Source organism: Nicotiana sylvestris, chromosome 5 (assembly GCF_000393655.2).
Source record: "Nicotiana sylvestris chromosome 5, ASM39365v2, whole genome shotgun sequence".
Classification (NCBI taxonomy): Eukaryota; Viridiplantae; Streptophyta; class Magnoliopsida; order Solanales; family Solanaceae; genus Nicotiana; species Nicotiana sylvestris.
Genome location: NC_091061.1, coordinates 4287711 through 4305361, shown reverse-complemented (window position 1 = coordinate 4305361; position 17651 = coordinate 4287711). Strand labels below are relative to the sequence as shown.

Here is a 17651-nt window from a genome sequence, read left to right as displayed (position 1 = left end):
TTAGTTGATGTTTTGTTATTCAATAGATTACAAAAAGGATGTATAGAAACTAGCTCAAGAGTCCAAAGAGCTAGGGATTGTAAATATTTTACTTGGTTAATAAAGTTTAAGTTTAACCAAAAAAAAAAAAAATCACCTTTTTCAGAATCTTTTTTCCTGAAATCAGTGTTTGACAATAAAAAAAATTAATTTCCACGTGAAGTTAAATTTCAAATTTTTTTACTTAAATCACTTACAAAAATTTGAAAAACAGTTCCAAACTACATTCATGTCCAAATACAACTCTAATTTTCAAATACCATTTTCGCCTCTTTTTTTCCGATTTTTTTTTGAATTTCACAATTATTATGTCCAAACGCCCACTAAGTTCAAAGCATGAAGCAACTCAACATCTCTCTTCAGGTGTAATTTTCAAGAGTCAAACAAAGGGGCATTTGTCTTTTGGAATAAAACGTTTCCTCATTTTTCTCCACTTGTCTAGGAGAAATCACTATTATATCCTCTACTATTTGCTGCTCAATAAATAAAATTATAAACAACAATAACGATAACAACCCAGTAAAATTTTTCTAGTGGGATTTGAGGAGGGTAGTGTGTACACCGACCTTATCCTTACCCCGAGGGATAGAAAGGTTGTTTCCGATATACTATCAGCTCAAGAAGATGAAAAGAAGAGGAAAAGAAAGAAAGAAATAATATATCAGTACCAAATCAATAAAATTATAAACATTAAGGAAAAATGTACTATGAAAAAACATAGTACTATAGTAAAATTGTTGATATTTCTTAATAATGCATCCAATAGCCACCTGTTCTGAATTTGTTGCTATATAAGTCCTCTCCCTTTAGTCTTTTTTTTAACAAACTCTAACTTTGCCTTTCATTCTTTCATTCTTTGTAACCATATATTAAGTGAAAGAGAAAACAAAGTGCAGAGGAAAAACATCTCTAAATATTTTTTACGTTCATTTGTGCAATTTTCACAAGATTTTGAGTCTCGCGTGTCTGCCATTTCACCACCAAGGCATCTTAGAAAGATACAATCCTCCGCCTCAGGGCGTTAAAAAGAGCATTTGCATAGTTTACGAGTTCTTTTTAAAGCCGACGTGACTTAAAAAAGAGATTAGCCGGCGAAAAATTACACTGTATATATCGTGAACGTTGGCTCAACATGGAGCCGGCGAATCTCAATGGTTTGAGAGGGAGTAGTATGAGAGGGAGTTTAAGGGCAAGTACAAGCAACTCAATATGGAGAAACAATGGAGTTGAAGTATTTTCACGTTCAGCTCGAGATGAAGATGATGAAGAAGCTCTAAAATGGGCTGCATTAGAAAAATTGCCAACTTTTGATCGTCTGAGAAAAGGTTTATTGTTTGGATCAAAAGGTGGTGTAGCTGCTGAAGTTGATATAAATGATCTCGGAATTCAAGAAAGAAAGACTTTACTTGAAAGACTTGTTAAAGTTGCTGATGAAGATAATGAGAAGTTCTTGTTGAAACTCAAGAAAAGAATTGATAGGTAAGCAAATAACTTTTCGTGTATAGTTTGTTTTCATTTTGGAAAGTCTTAGTGCAATAGTAAGAGTTATCGTCGTGTATTATTGGGAGGCTACTGTCTAGCCGTGAAAACAATATCTTGTAGAAATGTAGAGTGATGATAGATCCAATGTGATCCAGCCCTTCCCAAATCCCGCAGATAGCATAACTTAGTATACCGGGTTACTTTTTCTAATTAAGGCAGCCCGGTGTACTAAGATCCTGCTGTGCGCGGGGTCCGAGGAAGGGCCAAACCACAAAGGTCTATTGCATACAGCTTTATCCTGCAGGATGTTGTTTCCACGGCTCGTGACCTCCTGATCACGAGGCAATAACTTTACCAAAGAGTTGTTTTTTTTTAAACGAAAAAGGCAGTCGGTGCACTATGCTCCCGCTATGCGCGGGGTCCGGGGAAGGCCGGACCGCAAGGGTCTATCGTACGCAGTCTTACCCAACATTACTACAAGAGGCTGTTTCCACAACTCGAACGCCATGACCTCCTCGTCACATGACAACAAGTCAACAACTTTACCAGTTACGCCCTATGTTGCGCGGACTCTCAAAAATGTAGCCGCACCCGTGTCGGATCCTTAAAAAATGCACTACTTTTGGATGATCCGATACGTATCCTGCCACATTTTCGGAGAGTCCGACCAACATAGGTTACACCAAGCCTTCCCTTTAGTTGCTTTTTAACTATTTTTATTTAACTGATATTTAATTTTTTGTGGAAAATTTACAGAGTTGGGATTGATTTGCCATCAATAGAAGTGAGATATGAGCATGTAAATATTGAGGCAGATGCATATGTTGGAAGCAGGGCTTTGCCTACTTTTATCAACTTCATGACCAATTTTGTTGAGGTAATAATATGAATAAAAAAATTAAACATTTTAACACCTCTGTTTCATTTGATTGAAACTAACTTTGTTTATTTTTCCTATTTTTAGGCATTCTTGAATTCTCTTCACATCCTACGTAGTAAAAAAAGGCAAATTACAATTCTCAAAGATGTAAGTGGTATGATTAAACCATGTAGAATGACACTGCTTTTGGGACCTCCAAGCTCTGGAAAGACTACTTTGTTATTAGCTTTGGCTGGAAAACTTGATTCTGCTCTAAAGGTGAGATTTTCAAAAACCCCAAATATCATATACTATACATTTTATAATAAAATATCTATCTAATATTTACTTATAATATAATTGACTTTACAAAAGAAAGACTAGCCCGGTGCACTAAGTTATCCCTAGCGTGGGGTCCAGGGAAGGGTCGGACCACAAGGGTCTATTATACAGAGCCTTACCCTGCATTTCTGCAAGAGGCTATTTCCACGGAGTGGCCTCCTGGTCACATGACAACAACTTTACTAGTTACACTAAGACTTGCTTTCATAATTGACTTTACACAATCAGTAAATTGAAGCACGACCTTGGACGATAAAGTTGTCTCTGTGTACCTATAGGTCAAATGTTCAAGCCGTGGAAACATTCAGTAATGCTTGCAGTAGGGTAAGCTGTTTACATCACATACCTTGGGATGCGGTCCTTTCCCAGACCCAACTTAAACACGGAATGCTTTATGCACCGAACTGCCTTTTTTACACAATCACTAAATTTAACCTAAATCTAGAAGTAATGGCGTATCCACATAAAATGAAGAGTGATCGATTAAATATTTTTTATCGGAAAATTATACTGCGTGTATCGAAAATTACTTTTTATACATGATATTAAATTATTAAACATCCTTATCCAAATTCTTGATTTCTACATTGTGCTAGAAAGTTACTAATTATTAAGTTTACTAATTCCACTAATGAAGGATGGTTACCTTTAATTATATTTAAGTAACTTGATATTGTAAATTCTTTTTACATTGTCAGAGTATAGAAGTTAAACGATATTATTAACAAGAAAAGAACTAAATGTTTCCCTTTTGGTTTTGGAAATCAGGTTACTGGGAAAGTGACTTATAATGGACATGAATTACATGAATTTGTGCCACAAAGAACAGCTGTTTATATTAGCCAACATGATTTACATATTGGAGAAATGACTGTGAGAGAAACTTTGGAATTCTCTGCTAGATGTCAAGGAGTTGGCTCCAGATATGGTTAGTACTTTCTTATACTCCCTCCGTTTCAATTTATGTGAACCTATTTCTTTTTTGATCCGTGCCAAAAAGAATGACCTCTTTCCTTATTTGGAAACAATTTACCTTTATGCAATGATTTATAGCCACACAAAATATATGTGCCTCATTTTACACCACAAGTTCAAAAATCTTCTCTCTGTTCTTAAACTACGTGCCTAATCAAATGGGTTCACATAAATTGAAACGGAGGGATTATTTTTTTTAAAACTAAATTCAATTTTTGTAAATGATGGCGTAACCGGTAAAGTTGCTGCCATGTGACCAGGAGATCACGGATTTAAGCTGTGGAAATAGCCTCTTGCAGAAATGCAGGGTAAGGCTGCATACAATAGATCCTTGTGATCTGGCCCTTCCCCCGATCCCGCGTATAGCGGGGCTTAGTGTATCGGGTTGCCTTTTTTTTTTAAAATACTTTTTTTCCTTTTTGTGGTGAAAATCATTTAATAAGTTTTCTTTTCCCTTGAAAACTTGTACAGAGATGTTGGCTGAATTGTCAAGAAGAGAGAAAACAGCTAATATCAAACCAGATCCTGATATTGATGTTTACATGAAGGTAAAAAAGGGGATAATAAAATATTCTAGTTTAATTATGAGAATTTTTCATAAAGCACCATCTTTTAGGTCTAATTAGCAATTTATAGATACCCTTTGCTATATTACGTGTTATAGATACCTTTTATGTTTTTATACAATGTATTTTATGTATTTAAACTGTTGTATTCATTAATACAACAAAAAAAAATAGGCGTAAAAACTGGAATTCCAGCTAAGTTTGACATGTATTTAGCTGTATTCAAGCGGCATTAACGTTAAATACAGTAACGTATCTGCGCAAAATCTGGAAGGTAAACTGGTTAAAAACGGAAGGAAATCAAATCACATGATATTCTCCTAATTTAACTCAACGAACTAAAACGATCCCTCATTAATCTGTATTTGAAAGATACATAATAAAGATTATAGCTGAATAAAGAGAAATACATATGAATAATACAGTTGAATACAACAAAAATACAACTTAATTCATCTGAATAAAACACTTGAATACAACAAAATACAACTGAATACAACTGAATAAAACTCTTGAATGCAACAAAATACAACTAATTTCTGCTGAATAAAATAGTTGAATATAACTAACTACAACTGAATACAGTTGTCTAAAACACTTGAATACAACTAACTACTGATGAATAAAATAGTTAAATACAACTGATTAAAACTGAATACAAGAGAATACACACAACTTTTTAATACATCTAAAATATATAAATGAATGCTACTGAATACATGTGAATACAGCTGAAATATACATTCAAATACAACTGAATACAAATAGGCGATTTGGGCGATCTAGTGAGAGAAACAGCCTTATGGCTTCGCCGGCCGGCGGCCAGCCATTAATTCCGGCTGGTCAGCCCCCTAACACATCTGCCCAACCTCCTACAACAACTACAAACAATCCCCAGCCCTCAAATCCCACAAACGAAGCCATGAATTACGCAAAAGCTGTGAACCCTACTTCGACAGTTGAACTAATTGCTCTTCGTCTATCAAAATCAACGAATTAAACTTACCCTAAGCGATTGTAATGGAGTGATAATGGAGGAGAACTAGAGAATTTAGGTGGGAGAAGAGGTATGAATCGTGGGTTGAGGGAGAAAGAGTAAAGTGTATGCAAAAAGAGAGAGAACGTAGTTAGTCAATTTTTCTGTGATTATGTGAGAGAGAAGACTAAAAAAAAGAGAGAAAAATATTATTTAGCATATATGGTGCCTTAAATGTAAGATGTAACTATAATTAAATATTTGACTATAAAGTATAAAAGGTATCTATAGGATGTAATATTTTAAAATGATATTCATTTAAAATAGTACTAAGGTTTTCTATAGAGTGTAAAAATTCTTTTAATTATTATTGTATTGAAGATTAGGGATTTCACTTTAAATTATTTGGTAAGTGTTCACTAAAACACTTAAAACTTTTTATTGTTTTTGGAAATGTAGGCTTCAGCAACAGAAGGACAGGAAGCCAACGTTGTTACAGATTATGTTCTTAAGGTAACATTTCCAATATGCAAGTATATAATTTCCTATGGTTTTTATGGACTGTTTCCGTAGTTTGGAGGGTAGCCTTGGAGCAACGGTAAAGTTATCTCTCTGTGACCTATAGGTCTCGGGTTCGATCCGTGTATGCAGTCACTAATGCTTGCATTAGGGTACACTGTCTACATTACACCCGGGTGCGACCCTTCCCCGGACCCTCCGTGAATATGGGATGCCTTGTGCACCGGGCCGCCCTTTTCTGTAATTACCTTTTTAGTGACCTGAAAATTCTTTTAGTTGTCTTTCTCTAGTCAGCGTATAGAAGTTAAACTTGTTTAATAATAGTAATTTGCTTCTTAATTTTAATTGCAGATTTTGGGACTGGATATCTGTGCTGATACTATGGTGGGAGATGAAATGATAAGGGGTATATCAGGAGGACAAAAGAAACGTGTAACGACAGGCGAAATGCTTGTTGGACCAGCAAAGGCACTTTTCATGGATGAAATTTCAACTGGATTGGACAGTTCAACTACTTTCTCTATTGTCAATTTTCTAAGACAATCGGTGCAACTCTTGAAGGGAACTGCTGTGATATCTCTGTTACAACCAGCTCCCGAGACATACAACTTGTTTGATGACATAATTTTGTTATCGGATGGCTACATTGTTTATCAGGGCCCTCGAGAAGCCGTTCTTGATTTCTTTGAATCCATGGGATTCAAATGCCCTGAAAGAAAAGGTGTGGCGGATTTCTTGCAAGAGGTATGTCTTACAATAAATTATAACCTCCAAAATTTGTAACGTTGAAGTGTGAGATCATCTCTTCTAAAAGCTTAAATTGTTAGATAAAGCACACTTTTATATAGTTAATTATGTCTTGAACTCACCTCCCCACGTACCAATCTGATTCTTTTTTCACGGATCAAGCAAGATATGCGGAAGATTGGGGGGGGGGGGGCTTGCCTCCTCGTTCCCTTTTACCTATGCCATGATGCTCATGGGCACACACCCTTTCTCCTATGAGGAAAGTGACTCTTTCCGATTCATGTCTGGCCCTTCTTGGATCTGGATCAAAGTATACCGGTGACTTTGTCCTTGCATTCATTCTATTTCATATCCACCGATCTGTGGAAGAGACCAAGCACATGAAAATCCTTTTATATAGTGTGTGGCGATTAGATTTAATCCAATATCTCTGTCCGTTCTGATTCTATGTTGAAGTGTACGTGTATGAACATCTCATCTAAAAGCTTAAACTGTTTGGGAGAGCATACTTTTATATGTAGTTAATTATGTCTTCAAAAATGCGCCTCATGTGCGTTTCTAATTCTTTTTCATGTATCAAGCAAGTGAGTATTTTTGACAATATAGCTGGCAATAAGACTTAACTCACGACTTAAGTCTGTTCTGATACCATGATACTTTTTTGAGGTCTGTGACCATATCATCTAAATGTTTAAGCTGCTCGATGGAGTTCACTTTTATATAGTGAACTATGTATAGAATACATTGGAGTAGACGAAGTTTTGATTCTAAATGGCAGACATTTTAAATTATTTCTTGCAGGTAACATCAAAGAAGGATCAACAGCAATATTGGGCCAAGAAGGATGAGCCTTACAGGTTTATCGCTTCAAAAGAATTTGCCGAGGCATATCAGTCTTTCCATGTTGGAAGGAAACTTGGCGATGAGCTTGCAATTCCATATGACAAGAGCAAAATCCACCCTGCTGCTTTGTCTACTCAGAAATATGGTATAGGGACAAAACAACTGTTGAAGGTCTGCGCTGAACGAGAATATCTACTAATGAAGAGGAACTCATTCGTTTACATCTTCAAGCTCAGTCAGGTGATTACTTAATTCTCTTTGAAATATATAAGTGTTTTCCTTTTCATAACCATGTGCCAATTGTAATGATCTTTTTGTTTCTGTTATGTTTTCTCAGCTTGCGATAATGGCACTTATAACAATGACTGTCTTTTTCCGAACCAAGATGCCTCGAGATGATATGGATGATGGAGGGATATATGCTGGTGCTCTCTTTTTCGTGGTCGTTATGATTATGTTTAATGGAATGGCTGAGATCGCTTTGACAATTTTCAAGCTTCCGGTCTACTTCAAGCATAGGGATCTTCTCTTTTTCCGTTCATGGGCTTATACCCTTCCCACATGGATTCTCAAAATCCCTGTAACATTTGTAGAAGTTGGTCTTTGGACGTTCCTTACATATTATGTCATGGGATTTGATCCAAATGTTTCAAGGTAAAGAACGAAAAAGACAGTCCAGACTAATAATAATTAGGACGGGGAACCTTGGCGTAATTTATCGTTGCCACGGGACCAGGAGGTCACGGATCGAGCCGTGGAAATAGCCTCTTGCAGAAATGCAGGGTAAGGCTGCGTACAATAGACCCTTGTGATTCGGACCTTCTCCGGACCCGCGTATAGCGGGAGCTTAGTGCACCGGGCTACCTTTTTTTTTTCGGCCTTCGAAATTTCGTTCATACCATGATTATTAATCGAATTGACTATTGCTTTGCAGATTGTTCAAACAATTCTTGCTTCTCATACTAGAACACCAGATGGCATCAGCATTGTTCAGATTCATTGGAGCAGTTGGGAGAACAATGGGAGTTGCTAGCACATTTGGAGCATTTGCTCTTCTTTTACAATTTGCATTGGGTGGTTTTATCCTTGCAAGAGGTATATTTTCTGGTATTTGCAGAAACTTTTTACTCGTTCAATCCGATGAATATTCATTTTTTGTTTTCTCCTTATGCCGCAGAGGATGTGAAGAAATGGTGGATTTGGGGTTACTGGACCTCACCATTGATGTATTCCGTGAATTCAATTCTTGTGAATGAGTTTGATGGGAAGAACTGGAAACATGTAAGTGTTTGTTAATACCTAATGCAACTCGCAAATAGTATATTTCTCGTATATGGATGCTCATACCACTCTAATTAAAATAGATTGCGCAAGGTGGAACCGAACCACTTGGAGCTGCAGTAATAAGAGCTCGGGGATTCTTTCCGGATGCATACTGGTACTGGATAGGTATTGGGGCACTGGTCGGATTCACAATGGTCTTCAACCTCTTCTACAGTATTGCACTCGCTTACCTGAACCGTGAGTATATCTGTCTCTCTAATTTACTTTCCCCTTGAGAAGAAAAATGTCATGGCCTTAAGGGACTCTTTTAAAGGGGGTTAATGCTTATTTCTTATGTATCTGCAGCATTTGGTAAGCCGCAAGCTATGATATCAGAGGACAGTGAGAATACTGATAGCGCAGAGGGAGTTGATTCTGTTAGCGAGGGTGAGAACAAGAAGAGGGGAATGGTTCTTCCATTTGAACCACATTCCATCACTTTTGACGACGTTGTATACTCTGTTGACATGCCTCCGGTAATAATCTAGAAATTGCCACTAATAATAGTCATGAGGTTTTTCGTCTTTTTTATGAACAACTCACTTAACATTCTAATGACTTGCAGGAAATGAAAAGCAAGGTTCAACTGACGATAGATTGGTACTTCTCAAGGGTGTGAGTGGAGCTTTTAGGCCAGGTGTTCTCACAGCTTTAATGGGTGTTAGTGGTGCTGGTAAAACGACATTGATGGACGTGTTGGCTGGATGAAAAACGCGAGGATATATTGATGGCAGCATCAAAATTTCTGGATATCCCAAAAAGCAAGAAACATTTGCACGTATTTCCGGTTACTGTGAGCAAAATGACATCCATTCCCCTTATGTTACAGTTTATGAGTCCTTGGTTTACTCAGCTTGGCTGCGTTTACCTCAAGATGTTGACGAAAACAAGAAAAAGGTCAGTGACTCTAAATTCTTTCACCATAATGATAATCTATCCTACAAATTGGTTGAACTTGTTATAGAACGTGGCAGGCAATAACATTGTCGATTGATCACCTTTATGCAGATGTTTGTTGAGGAAGTTATGGAACTGTTGAAGTTTGGCAAAATGCCAAAGTCCCACATTGGTTGGGAGTTAAGTTTGGGGGGATTTTTCCCCTATAAAAGAAGGCCTAATGTTTAGGATTGAAACACACCTCTCATTTGCCTTCTCATCTGTTTAAGGCATTTGTATCTTCTCTCTTTAGTATTATTTCACTTGTATTTTTGGAGTGGAATAAAATATTGGTTGTGTCCGAGGAGTAGGCAAAATTAGCCGAACCTCGTAAATTCTGGTGTTTCCTTTATTGTTGTTTTATTGTCTTATTTATTATTTGGTGGCTGTCATAATTTTTGGTATAGTAGTTGTGACTTATTCACACTATATACATTTGGCTTCCGCAACAATTGGTATCAGAGCCAAGGTACTGTCTAAGTATGCTCTGTGGTTGCAGCATAGTCTGATCTTCCACATCAGAAAAGATTTATCTTGGTAACTGAGTCAAGGTTCTGTCTGAGTATGCTCTGTGGTTGCAGCTTAGTCTGATCTTCCACACCAGAAAGGAAATAATCTTGATTTGTGTCGTCAGCTATTAAATAATATTTGTGTCAAAGATGGGAGACAATAAACAAGAAGAATCTACATCAAGTGTCAACAATACGTCATCATTGGCATCTTCGCTTATGACAAGAATTGTGTCAAATGCGAAATTTGCGGTCGAAATATTTGACGGGTCCGGACATTTTGGGATGTGGCAAGGCGAGGTTCTAGATGTCCTTTTTCAACAAGGGCTAGATCTGGCCATTGAAGAAAAGAAACCAGATGTTATTGGAGAAGAAGATTGGAGAATTATCAACCGTGTTGCTTGCGGTACCATTCGATCCTACCTTGCTAGAGAGCAGAAATATCCATACACAAAGGAAACTTCTGCAAGTAAATTATGGAAAGCACTGGAGGATAAATTTTTGAAGAAAAACAGTCAAAATAAATTGTACATGAAGAAGAGACTGTTTCACTTCACCTATGTTCCTGGTACCACGATGAATGAACATATCACCAGTTTCAATAAGTTGGTCACAGATTTGCAAAATATGGATACAACTTATGATGATGGTGACTTGGCCTTAATGTTGTTGGCGTCACTTCCTGATGAGTACGAGCACCTTGAAACTACTCTACTCCATGGAAATGACGAAATTTCTCTCAGAGAAGTTTGTTCAGCTTTGTACAGCTATGAACAAAGAAAGCGAGAAAAACAGAAGGGCGGAGAAGGAGAAGCACTGTTTGTGAGGGGTCGTCCTCAAAATCAAACGAGGACAAAGAAGGGAAGATCCAAGTCAAGATCCAGACCCAGCAAAGATGAATGTGCCTTTTGTCGAGAAAAAGGGCACTGGAAGAAAGACTGTCCGAAGTTGAAGAATAAGGCCAAACATAACAATGGAAAGGCTATTATGGATTCAAATGTAGCTGATTGTGATGATTCAGACTTCTCATTAGTTACAACAGAGTCATCAACATCATCAGACATATGGTTGATGGACTCGGCTTGTAGCTATCATATGTGTCCCAACAGGGACTGGTTCGTGGAATTTCAAGAAGGAGAATATGGAGTCATCCACACAGCGGATAACAGCCCTCTTACCTCATATGGCATTGGTTCAATACGATTAAGGAACCATGATGGAATGATCAGAACATTGATAGATGTTCGATATGTACCGGATTTGAAGAAGAATCTCATCTCTGTGGGAGCCCTAGAATCAAAAGGGTTCAAAATCATTGCAGAAAATGGAGTGATGAGAGTATGCTCCGGTGCACTAGTGGTAATGAAGGCTAATCGGAAGAATAATAATATGTACCGCTATCGTGGCAGTACAATTATTGGGACAGCGACAGTAACATCCAGTGACGACAAAGAGGCAGAAGCAACCAAGCTATGGCACATGCGCTTGGGACATGCTGGAGGAAAATCCTTGAAAACTCTATCAGATCAAGGATTGTTAAAAGGAGTAAAGGCTTGCAACTTGGAGTTTTGTGAGCATTGTGTTAAAGGGAAACAGACAAGGGTTAAATTTGGTACAGCGATCCATAATACTAAAGGCATTTTGGATTATGTACACTCTGATGTTTGGGGTCCTTCCAAAACACCTTCATTGGGTGGGAAGCACTATTTTGTAACCTTTGTTGATGATTTTTCCCGAAGAGTATGGGTGTATACAATGAAGAGCAAAGATGAAGTGTTGGGAATTTTTCTCAAATGGAAGACGATGGTGGAGAATCAGACAGGCAGGAGAATCAAGTGTATTCGCACAGACAATGGAGGTGAATACAAAAATGATCATTTCAATAAGGTCTGTGAAAATGATGGCATCGTCCGACACTTCACTGTTAGACATACACCACAACAGAATGGAGTGGCAGAACGTATGAACCGGACCTTGCTGGAGAAGGTACGGTGTATGTTGTCCAATGCTGGCTTGGGCAAAGAATTTTGGGCTGAGGCAATTACATATGCATGCCACCTCATTAATCGTCTACCATCTGCTGCTATTGATGGCAAAACACCATTTGAAAAATGGTACGGAAAACCTGCTGTAGATTATAACTCTTTGCACGTGTTTGGCTCAACTGCATATTATCATGTGACGGAGTCAAAATTGGATCCAAGGGCAAAGAAGGCTATTTTTATGGGAATTACTTCTGGAGTCAAAGGATATCGCTTATGGTGTCCTATGACAAAGAAAGTAATATTCAGCAGAGATGTTACCTTTGATGAATTTGCTATGGTAAATAAGGTAACAGAAGATACCAAACAAAATGAAGGTGCTTCTAAGCAGGTGGAGTTTGAGGGAAAATTTATTTTTCCTACACAAGAAGCAGAGGAGGAAACAAATGAAGATTACCCTCTGGAAGGAGAGCCAGTAGAGGAGATTCCAACTCAGGAATCTCAACAACAACTTGAATCAATAGCAACCAGCAGGCCAAAAAGAACAATAACGAAACCTGTTCGTCTCATAGAGACGGTTGCTTGTGCAACCTCAATTGTAGCTGATGATGTTCCTACTACTTATAAAGACGCTGTTCAAAGTTCAGAAGAAGATAAGTGGAGGATTGCCATGAATGATGAGATACAGTCCCTTCATCAGAATCATACATGGAGATTGGCCAATCTCCCGAAGGGAAAGAAAGCAATTGGGTGCAAATGGGTATTTGCAAAGAAGGAAGGATTTCCTAACCAAGTAGATGTTCGCTACAAAGCAAGATTGGTGGCCAAAGGATATGCTCAAAAGGAGGGAATTGATTACAATGAAGTGTTTTCTCCAGTTGTAAAACATTCCTCCATTAGAATTATGTTGGCTTTGGTAGCACAATTGGATTTGGAACTAGTTCAGATGGATGTAAAAACTGCGTTTTTACATGGAAACTTGGAGGAGGAAATCTACATGACTCAGCCAGAAGGATTCAAAGTTGCTGGAAAAGAAAATATGGTGTGCAAACTTGAAAAATCGTTGTACGGATTGAAACAATCTTCTAGACAATGGTACAAGCGATTTGACGAGTTTATGTTGCGGCAAGGGTACAAGAGAAGCAAATACGATCATTGTGTGTATTTGCACAAGCTTAAAGATGGTTCCTTTGTATATCTTCTCCTATATGTTGATGATATGTTGATAGCTTCCAAGAATTCGGAAGAAATTGATAAGTTGAAGATTCAACTGAAGAAGGAGTTCGAGATGAAGGATTTGGGTGAGGCAAAGAAAATTCTTGGCATGGAGATAATTAGAGATAGACGTTCAAAGAAACTCTGTTTATCTCAAAAGGAATATTTGAAGAGAGTACTTCAACGTTTTGGCATAGATGACAAGACTAAGCCAGTTAGTACTCCACTTGCTTCCCATTTTAAGCTAAGTACTACTATGTCGCCAATGGATGAAGCTGAACGAGAGTATATGTCAAAGGTACCATACGCAAATGCTGTTGGTAGCTTGATGTATGCAATGGTTTGCACAAGGCCTGACATTTCACAAGCTGTTGGAGTTATTAGCAGATATATGCACAATCCAGGGAAGGAGCATTGGCAAGCTGTGAAGTGGATTCTACGGTATATTCATAATACTGTAGATGTCGGGTTAGTTTTTGAGCAGGAAGACAATCAGTTTGTAGTTGGATATTGTGACTCAGATTTTGCGGGTGATATGGACAAACGAAGATCAACTACTGGTTATGTGTTTACTTTTGCAAAGGCACCAGTTAGTTGGAAGTCTACTTTGCAGTCAACAGTTGCTTTGTCTACAACAGAGGCAGAGTACATGGCTATTACAGATGCTGTGAAAGAGGCAATTTGGCTTCAAGGATTGCTAAAGGAGCTTGGTGTTGAACAAAAAGGTATCACAATTTTTTGTGATAGTCAAAGTGCTATTCAATTAGCGAAGAACCAAGTTTATCATGCAAGGACGAAGCACATTGATGTTCGGTATCATTTCGTACGAGAAATCATAGAAGAAGGTGGAGTCACGGTGAAGAAAATTCATACTACAGAGAATCCTGCTGATATGCTGACAAAGGTGGTGACTGCGGTCAAGTTTCAACATTGTTTGGATTTGATCAACATTGTTGAACACTGAAGATTGAAGATGAAGACACAACCAAAATTTGTTATTGAGAGAGAATTGAAAATGTGGAATTTTGCCAAGGTGGAGATTTGTTGAAGTTTGGCAAAATGCCAAAGTCCCACATTGGTTGGGAGTTAAGTTTGGGGGGATTTTTCCCCTATAAAAGAAGGCCTAATGTTTAGGATTGAAACACACCTCTCATTTGCCTTCTCATCTGTTTAAGGCATTTGTATCTTCTCTCTTTAGTATTATTTCACTTGTATTTTTGGAGTGGAATAAAATATTGGTTGTGTCCGAGGAGTAGGCAAAATTAGCCGAACCTCGTAAATTCTGGTGTTTCCTTTATTGTTGTTTTATTGTCTTATTTATTATTTGGTGGCTGTCATAATTTTTGGTATAGTAGTTGTGACTTATTCACACTATATACATTTGGCTTCCGCAACAGGAACTTGTGGAGCTAACGCCGTTAAGATCAGCCTTAGTCGGATTGCCAGGGGTCAATGGTCTATTGACTGAGCAACGTAAAAGGTTAACCATTGCAGTTGAACTGGTAGCAAACCCCTCGATCATTTTCATGGACGAACCAACTTCAGGGCTAGATGCAAGAGCTGCAGCCATTGTCATGAGAGCTGTTAGGAACACCGTCGATACAGGAAGAACCGTTGTCTGTACCATTCATCAGCCTAGCATCGACATTTTCGAAGCCTTTGATGAGGTGAGTTTATTATGTTTCCAGGACAATAAAGCTAATTTTTTTTCTCCTTTCTTTGGAGCAACGGTCAACTTGTCTCTGTGTGACCTATACGTCACGGGTTCGAGCCGTGGAATTTGTCCCTGATGCTTGCATCAGGGTAGGCTCCCTACATCACACCCCCTTAGGGTGTGGCCCTTCCCCGAATCCTGCATGAACGCGGGATGCTTTGTGCACCGATATGCCCTCCCCCCCCCCCCTCTCAACATCTAATACTAAAGTTAAACATGGCTTTGCAGCTATTTCTGATGAAACGAGGACAAGAGATATATGTTGGCCCTCTGGGTCGCCATTCTTGCCATTTGATCTAATACTTTGAGGTATGTTACTAAAGGAAAAGTTGAGTCTTTCTTTTCCTAGTTTATACAATCAAATACTAATTTTAGTTTCGTGTTGAATTCAGTCAATGCCTGGAGTTAGTAAGATAAAGGAGGCTTACAATCCAGCAACTTGGATGTTAGAAGTTATAGCCTCATCTCAGGAAATGATGTTAGGTGTCAACTTTGCTGATTTGTACAAGAAATCAGACCTCTACAAGAGGAACAAAGCCTTGATTGCTGAATTAAGTACGCCTCGTCCTGGTACAAAGGATCTGCATTTTGACACTCAGTTTTCACAGCCTTTCTGGACACAATGTATGGCTTGTCTCTGGAAGCAACACTGGTCCTACTGGCGTAATCCAGCTTATACTGCAGTCAGATTCCTGTTCACATCATTCATCGGACTTGTCTTTGGCACAATGTTCTGGGATCTTGGCACCAAAGTGTAAGTACTATTCACAATGAGACGTAAATAGAAACCTAACAAAAACCTCCTATAGTACATATGCTAAAATATTCGAGCTTTATTGATAACAGGAGTCGGAGCCAGGATCTTTTCAACGCTATGGGATCCATGTATGCTGCATGTCTCTTCCTTGGTGTTCAAAATTCATCATCAGTCCAGCCCGTTGTAGCCGTTGAGCGTACTGTATTTTACAGAGAAAGAGCGGCTGGAATGTATTCTGCGATACCATATGCCTTTGGACAGGTGGACAGACAGTTCAATTTCACAAAATCTATACATATTTCAACCTTAGCGTAACTAGTAAAGTTACTGCCATGTGACCAGGAGGTCATGGGTTCAAGCCGTGGAAATAGCCTCTTGCAAAAATGCAGGATAAGGTTGTGCACAATAGACCCTTGTGATCCGGCTCTTCCCCGGATTCCGCGCATAGCGAGAGCTTAGTGCACTAGACTGTCCTTTTTTATACATATTCCAGCCTCAGAAAAAGGTTGATAGTAATCCATGAAAACTTTATTTTTCATGCAGATTGTCATTGAAATACCTTATATATTTGTACAAGCTGCTTTCTATGGTCTCATTGTATATTCAATGATTGGATTTGAATGGACTGCTGCCAAGTTCTTTTGGTACTTCTTCTTCATGTACTTCACCCTCTTGTACTTCACCTTCTATGCAAGGTATGATGACCGTGGCTATTTCCCCGAATCAAAACGTTGCTTCTATTGTCGCGGCCTTCTTCTATGCAGCATGGAATCTCTTCTCAGGATTCATCGTTCTACGACCTGTAAGTTCTTCAAACTCCATCATTTCCAATTTTCCATATATTTCATCCATGTAAACTAATCCGAATCTCAAAAAATGACATGTTATCGTTCCCTTTTTTGGCTAAAAACAGCGTATTCCAATATGGTGGAGATGGTACTACTGGGCATGCCCTGTTGCATGGACCTTATATGGTCTCGTTGCATCACAATTCGGTGACCTACAAAACGACCTACAAAACGATCTTGGCAATAAAGAAACTGTGGAACAATTCTTGGATCGTTACTTCGGGTTTAAGCATGATTTTCTTGGCGTAGTCGCAGCTGTGATCGTTGCATTGCCTGTTATGTTTGCCCTCACATTTGCATTGGCAATTAAGGCATTCAACTTCCAGAAAAGATAGAGACTTAGCCTACCAATCCAAAAGACTTACATAAGAAAGAATAGGTTATATAACTCTTATATATGTATAGGTCACAACTTGAAGACCATTTCTTGTAACATTTTTTAAATTTTCAATTATTACTATGTATGTTCTTCTATTTTTTCTTTATTGAGTTCCAAGTTTTTGTGTAGGGAAAATTAATTTATTAATGAGAATGAAACTATACCAGCAATTTTGCTCTATTTTTGGCTTTATCTTCTCTTTAACTTCTCCTCATTTCTAAAAGTGATCTTTTCATTTTTCAATTTTTTTTAATATGGTCTCATAACAATAACAAACCCGGCCCTTCGGATTCCGGCCCCACAAGTGGGGTCTGGGGAGGATAAGATGTATGCAGCCTTACCCGGGAGGGCAGAGATGTTGTTTCCGATAGACCTTCGGCAAAAAAAAAGATAAAAAGAAGCAGTGACAACAAATAGTAATATGAACAAGATATTAAGAAGACCGAAACCAAGATAACAATTAAACGACAGGTAGTCATATAGGAGTATATAATATGGTCTCATAAAAACAACGATATGTTATATGGAGTGTATGTATATAGGACCGTAGTATTTCATAGTATAATTATTTAGAAGGTTATCAAAGGAATTATTTTGGAATTTTTTTAAAAATTCTTCATATTTTATTGCTGAGAAACTG

The 17651-nt window shown here is 38.1% G+C and overlaps 1 pseudogene; it reads left to right on the top strand.

The window, feature by feature from the left end:
* Nucleotides 1-1025: 1025 nt before the first annotated feature.
* On the top strand, nt 1026-16990 carry LOC104210307 (pleiotropic drug resistance protein 1-like; annotated as a pseudogene).
* Nucleotides 16991-17651: the final 661 nt, after the last annotated feature.